Source organism: Cherax quadricarinatus, chromosome 76 (genome assembly GCF_038502225.1).
Source record: "Cherax quadricarinatus isolate ZL_2023a chromosome 76, ASM3850222v1, whole genome shotgun sequence".
Taxonomy (NCBI): Eukaryota; Metazoa; Arthropoda; class Malacostraca; order Decapoda; family Parastacidae; genus Cherax; species Cherax quadricarinatus.
In genome coordinates this window covers 1,187,902-1,195,401 of record NC_091367.1, presented here as the reverse complement: position 1 = coordinate 1,195,401, position 7,500 = coordinate 1,187,902, and the positions used below count along the sequence as shown (strand labels likewise).

The following is a 7,500-nucleotide window of genomic DNA, read 5'->3' as shown; positions in this document are numbered from 1 at the left end:
GATGTCAGGTGAGTGTTGCTGGGTGTTGTTCTCCACGAAACAGATGTCAGATCAGTGTTGATGTGTGTTATTCTGCACGACACTAAATAAGAAGGAAATAGTCCTTACCTTGTTAAGGCCGACGACTACTCTCCTGAGGCACTAGTAATATTCGTCAGTGTTTTCCTTCTTCCTTTTCATTATCTCCTCTTTAGGAGCCACGAAGTCGTGCAAAAAGAGCAAGGGGGCCACTTTTGTCGCTAAAGTACCGACAGATTTCTTTGCTGTGGCTCTTGCAGTATTTACTTTGTGACGTAAATGGTTTAAAAAACCTTTAAGTTGAAGAATGAGAGACTTGTGCAACATTTAGGAATCTTTATTGAGGAAACGTTTCTCTAGCCAGTGGCTTCTTCAGTCCAATACAGAGAAGAACAGTGGAAGATCAGGAGGAGTATAATCAGTCGCTCAGCTTGGAGTCAGTGTATTCAGTCCATCAATCTTGAGAAAAATACAGCATATGGTCGGAGAAGTGGCTTATATACCGCAGTCAGGTGAGCAGTAGCAGGCGGCGGCGGAGTCACCATAGGTCAAATCCACTAGTGTAAGTAGGTCATGCCTGTAGGTTAGGCGAGCCTAGAAGAGTTCACGTTGTTGTAAGTCATGTTTTTTGTAAGACGCTGAGGTAGTGTGCTGCAAGGAAATTGCAACTTATCTGTAGCTAAATAAACCAAGGAAAATTTGGGATTAGACCCCATGAATCGTAAAACTCCTGCCGACATCTTGAATTGAGCTCTGAATAAACAAAATTTGAATTAGCAGACATCTTTTACCATCTAGCGACCTCTTCGCTGTTCTTCAGGAACACAGAACCTAATTCTTCGATCCTGGACGCTGCCCAGGAAAATGAGTGTGATCTCTAGCAGCTCCTGATGATCAACATCTCTCCAACTCATCCTTCGTGAGCTTAATGACCTCATCTACTCACTGAGCTGTTGGTTCCTGGAATCCAACAACCGCTAAAGATGATTGATGGGTGACGGACCGACCTGCTGTTGAAACAGCTTAAGAAATGTAGTTTCAGGCTTAGTGAAAGGACCCATGGAGAGTGAAAAATTCCACCTTCAGGACAATCTCCAGTGGGTTCCACTCGGTGGCTTTGTCTACAGCATCCGTCATTGCTCTCCCAGTCCCGCCTGGGAGTTTGGGAACTCCCAGGACCTGATAATGCATTTCAAGAGGCCAGGATTAGAAGCTCATCCACTCCTCCCTTCCCGACGACGTCAGTCATCATAATTCCACTCCGGTGGACGAATGGAGTACTGGAGCAGCATTTTACCTCCATAAATCTCCTAATGCTTCATGTGTTAACGACAGACTGATGAATGGTTGATGGTCAACTCTAAAGTTGTTTGTATCACATGCAAGCAAAATCTGTAAAATTGCTCATAGGGCACTCACGCATGGAAATAGTCCTGTGAATCTTGCCCTAGATACAGTGCACCAGCGTTGAAAATTTTACACTGATTAAATAAGGCGTTCTCGAGTAATAAAGGAAAATAATGGAAGTTGTGGCCAAGTGACCTGCAGGTAGAGACGAGAATGAAGGTAACTTTTCTGTCAGAATTACTATTATAATCATGGAGGGAGCGCTAAACCCTCAAGGATCATACAGCGCATGAGGAATGGGAAGCAGCGAGTTACATTTCAAAGAAGGGGAGGCTAGGCCCACTTCCTTGGATCAAGAGTTCCTCACATACATCAGGGCATCCTCTGTAAGGAAGTTTTTCGTTCAGGGAGCCTCGTCAAGGGAGCTTCGGTGATGGTGTGGAGCCTCTATTCTAAGTACTTGAGTTTATGCTTCAGTCCATTGAATCGCGTCTGAATGCCTTACCATTCTCCACCCCTTCCCCAGGGGGCTGTATGGCCATAATAATGAGTCTCCAGAAAGTGCCTGTGCATGAGCGTCACTGTTCTTGACACTGTCTGAGGTCAGTACGACTGCTGCAGTCACAGCACTCTCCTTCCTCTGCTCTGTGCAGGTACACTTATCATACATAGTGTAAATTGCCAAGGATAATACAAAAAAGTTAGTGACATTTTCATTGAGGTCCTGGACTTCCATTGGAGTCCTTGACTTATTTCCATTGGGGTCCTTGACTTATTTCCATTGGGGTCCTTGACTTATTTCCATTGGGGTCCTTGACTTATTTCCATTGGGTCCTTGACTTATTTCCATTGGGGTCCTTGACTTATTTCCATTGGGGTCCTTGACTTATTTCCATTGGGGTCCTTGACTTATTTCCATTGGGGTCCTTGACTTATTTCCATTGGGGTCCTTGACTAATTTCCATTGGGTCCTTGACTTATTTCCATTGGGTCCTTGACTTATTTCCATTGGGGTCCTTGACTTATTTCCATTGGGGTCCTTGACTTATTTCCATTGGGTCCTTGACTTATTTCCATTGAGGTCCTTGACTTATTTCCATTGGGTCCTTGACTTATTTCCATTGGGGTCCTTGACTTATTTCCATTGGGTCCTTGACTTATTTCCATTGGGTCCTTGACTTATTTCCATTGGGTCCTTGACTTATTTCCATTGGGGTCCTTGACTTATTTCCATTGGGGTCCTTGACTTATTTCCATTGGGGTCTTGTACACCTGGTATCACCTTACACACCTGGTATCACCTTGCACACCTGGTATCACCTTACACACCTGGTATCACCTTGCACACCTGATATCACCACACCTGGTATCACCTTACACATCTGGTATCACCTTGCACACCTGGTATCACCTTACACACCTGGTATCACCTTATACACTTGGTATCACCTTACACACCTGGTATCACCTTATACACTTGGTATCACCTTACACACCTGGTATCACCTTACACACCTGTATCACCTTATACACTTGGTATCACCTTACACACCTATCACCTTACACACCTGGTACCACCTTATACACTTGGTATCACCTTATACACTTGGTATCACCTTACACACCTGGTATCACCTTACACACCTGGTATCACCTTATACACTTGGTATCACCTTACACACCTGGTATCACCTTACACACCTGGTATTACCTTACACACCTGGTATTACCTTGCACACCTGGTCTCACCTTACACACCTGGTATCACCTTATACACTTGGTATCACCTTACACACCTGGTATCACCTTACACACCTGGTATCACTTTGCACCTGGTATCACCTTACACACCTGGTATCACCTTATACACTTTATCACCTTACACACCTGGTATCACCTTACACACCTGGTATCACTTTGCACACCTGGTATCACCTTACACACCTAGTATCACCTTATACACTTGGTATCACCTTATATACCTGGTATCGCCTTACACACCTGGTATCACCTTATACACTTGGTATCACCTTGCACACATGGTATCACCTTACACACCTGGTATCACCTTATACACTTGGTATCACCTTACACACCTGGTATCGCCTTACACACCTGGTATCACCTTATACACTTGGTATCGCCTTACATGCCTGGTATCGCCTTACACACCTGGTATCGCCTTACACACCTGGTATCACCTTATACACTTGGTATCACCTTACACACCTGGTATCGCCTTACACACTTGGTATCACCTTATACACTTGGTATCACCTTACACACCTGGTATCGCCTTACACACCTGGTATCACCTTACACACCTGGTGTCACTTGGAAATTCAAACAGTAATCACAAGGCTTACTAATTTCTTATACAGGTAAGTACAAGGCTTGGTAATGTGGATAGCAGTTGTCAGAGGGAGGGAGGAGTACTAGCGGATGGGAGGGAGGAGCACAAAAGAGGAGTAGAGGGAGGGAACAGGTGAGGTGCAGGTGCACCTCACCTTTTATGTTGTGATTAGTGAAGATCACCTGCTGCCTCTGCCCAGCTGAGCTTCCGGGGTCACACCCCCCTCCTTCAAGGGAGGGGGCAGGTTGGGGGGGAGGAGGAGGGAGGGGGCAGGATGGGGGGAGGAGGAGGGAGGGGGCAGGATGGGGGGGGAGGAGGAGGGAGTGAGGGCTTAAGGTATTCCTTCGTCTCCTCATGTCATCCTTCACACCAACCCCAACCTCCTCAACTCCCCCCCCCTAGCCATGATGAAGGTTATGTAAAGCACTATGACAGGGAAACATACCTAGCTTTTGTTCTTACTGTGGAACTATAATATAGAATAATGTAGCAGCAGCACACTACTGATTTATCCAGTTTTCTCTAAAATAATACACGGGTGTCTTAGGTGGGGCTAGATTATATCTACATTCATCAAGTTCCTAGAGGGAACTGGTTAAGTTGCTGAAGTTAGTTCCTGATGAGTTTGTGGCGCCCACCATGGACTGCGTTCTGCTAGCAGCAGCAATGCGATTGATCAAGCCGTTAGCTAGGATTAGACGCAGTGAACAATGAGGACCTCCCAACTGAGTGCAGGAAGATTTCATGTAGAATGTATACCTACAACATTTATGTGCATTACTATCAAACTAATACTACCGTCAGAACAGTAGATTTGTAGACTGAATATAACTTATCCCTCATTGGTTGTGCTTTTTTGAATAGTTGTCTTTGATTACGATATTGTTAAAGTACATTGAAGTACTCAAACCCATTTGGTCAGTAACTAAGTTTCCACAGGTCGTTTACAAGTAAGATTCTAGGAATAAGTAGGGAAGGTCGCAGGTCAAGAACTATAGATTCTTACAAGACGAGTATCGAAGACTACACACAAGTCGAAGTATCGTGTAAGAGTCTGGTAGAAAAGCAGAGATTCATCCTCGAAAATACAAATTGTTGAGTACACACTGGAGAACTGCAAATGTGGTCCCAATATTCAAGCAGTGACAAGTAGGGGTTACAGAGTAGCATCACTGATGTGTATATTATCCAAAGTATTGGCAAAAGTAACCAGGAAGGAGTGGATTGAGCGCCTAAAGAAGAGAATTTATTAAAAACTGAATGGCTTTAGGGAAAGTAAGTTGTGCCTCACGAGCCTGTTGGAGTTTTATAATAGAATGGTACCAGAGATTGATCCCAAAATCAGAGGAGCAAACAGGGGTACAGAGTAGTACTTTTGTGGATCAAGGAATACCTAACGAACATAAAACCGAGGGTCATTGTCAGGTGGAACGTTTGAGAATGGGAACGGGTAACAAGTGGAGTCCTTAGGGTATCCGTATTAAGGCCTTTACTGTTCTTAATGTATGTAAACGGCTTACTTATGATGCATATCTAATGATAAGAATAAGAATGGGAGAAGATACACTTTGCAGTTGCTTGATTGATACCAGCTGATTCACACTTATCAATATTGGACGTGAAAGTTTAGACACATGTGCAACATCTGCATATCTTTATTGTAGACGTTTCGCCATCCAGTGGCTTTATCAATACAGATTCTAGGACATAATAGAAGACAGTAGAACTATATACAAAAGATGAGGTAATCAGTCCCTCAGCCTTGGAGTTAGTGTTCACAGCATCGTGCTGTGAACACTAACTCCAAGGCTGAGGGACTGATTACCTCATCTTTTGTATATAGTTCTACTGCCTTCTAGTTATGTCCTAGAATCTGTATTGATAAAGCCACTGGATGGCGAAACGTCTACAATAAAGATATGCAGATGTTGCACGTATATCTAAACTTTCATATTGTCGGTATTTTATACCTTTCTTGCACAATATTGGACGTCAAGTGGGTGGTGAATCTTGCCCTGGGACGACTGTTCAAACATCGTGCTTTTTTCAAATTCAGATTTAAAGTTTATTTCCACATGATATATTGTTTAAACAGGATTGGGTGACACTTGACTTCACGCAGACAGCCCATGGTTGTATAGAGCATTTCGGCTACTATCAAGGGAGGTTAGTCATCTTGAGAGTTGAACATCGCCAAAGATATCTACAGAAATTTCATCTAAGAGAACTGAACAATGGCCTAGTCCATCAGCTTGTCGAATGTGACACTGCATCGCTTCCCAACTCACATATTTCTTTTACACAACCCTACAAACACATTGCGGTAATTACACCGGAGCCTTGATTCGACTCCTCAACCACATTTAGGTGAGTATACAGTCAGGGTGAATATACAGTCAGGAAAAAACGGAGCCTTGATTCGACCCCCCATCCATATTTAGGTGAATATACAGAGTCAGGAAAAAAATGTAAAGAAATGCATAGACTCCTTTCTGTTCGTCCTCGCTAGGAAAGTGTGAGGGACGCAGAAGGGTTGCAGAATTTGAAGAGGCTGCTGCCAGCATCTACCGTGACTCTCAGCAGTGACCTTTGACCTTTGTTGTAGTTTTATTCAGTGACTTTATCCAATTTGCTTGGTGGTGAAAATTGAGCGGAAATTTGGCTTCGTTGGATAGAAATTCGAAGTTTTTGTTGTTGAAGTTTTGGATGTGTGTGTGAGGGAAGGGAGGGAGGAGGCGCAGAGGATTGAAGGAAGGAGCTTAGAGAAAGGGAGAGAGAAGGGAAAGGAAGGATAAGTGGCAGAGGGAGAGGAGGAAGGAAGGAGAGAGAACAAAAGCAAGTGAGGTAAGGAAGGAGGGACAGTAGGAAGGAGAGCGAGTGCTAGAGGGAGATGAGGAAGAGATGTAGAGCGAGAGAACGAAGTAATATGAAGGAGAGAAGAAGAAACTGAAGGACTGGGGGTCCAGTATCTTGCACTAGCCTCGCCACAACCACGGCCTCAACAACCAGAAAATTAGAGATCTCTCACTTTTTATGTGAAACATTACATTAATAATCTTACTCCTCTATATATGTTTTTGTACTACCCGAATTCTCAGTTTCCATGGCGTCAAGCTCCAGCTCTTGGGCCTTGCAACTTCTGTTTGCAGACGTGGTCCAGTTCTCAGATTACTGAGTAATCCCTAGCATGCCTCAGCAACACTCCGGCCATTTATAAGCCGACGTTTAGGCTAAACTTCTATTACATGTCCTAGGTGATGTATGTATAGCATTATTGCATAGCTTTTGCTGTGCTGGTCTCTACCTAGCTTCCTCCACTTTGCAAATAAACGATATAAAATACCCACACAATGGAAAAATTTAACACAAATGCTGTATAATGCGATCCGTTGACAACGTTTCGCCCACAGTGGGCTTTATCAGGCGTCGGTTTGTGACGATAAAACCCACTGTGTGGGCGAAACATAGTCAATAAAGGATCCCGTTATACTGTATTTGTGTTTAATTTCTCCCTCCACAACTTTATTAACCTACTGCTGTCGAAGAGTGAAAAAAATATTGCAAGTCTTGATTACCCCTTGGTGTTAGCTACATGACCCCTACGGATTTAGAGCTTCTCCGTGAATAATATGATAATAGGGCAGTGTTTGCCTAACAATTTCGTGTTTAGTAATTGAGGGGGAAGGAGAGGTAAGCCATCTTTATTTAGTTATTATGGTCACGCACAAACTAAACCCGGGTCGCAAAACATTACTTTTTTCACACGATTTATACATAAGATT

General features: G+C 43.7%; 1 protein-coding gene across 1 annotated transcript in view; it reads left to right on the top strand.

Annotated features, from left to right (window-relative positions):
- The window catches only part of LOC128703604 (multiple PDZ domain protein), a 623,082-nt gene that overhangs the window by 561,410 nt on the left and 54,172 nt on the right, over window positions 1-7,500 (top strand). The window lies entirely within an intron of this gene.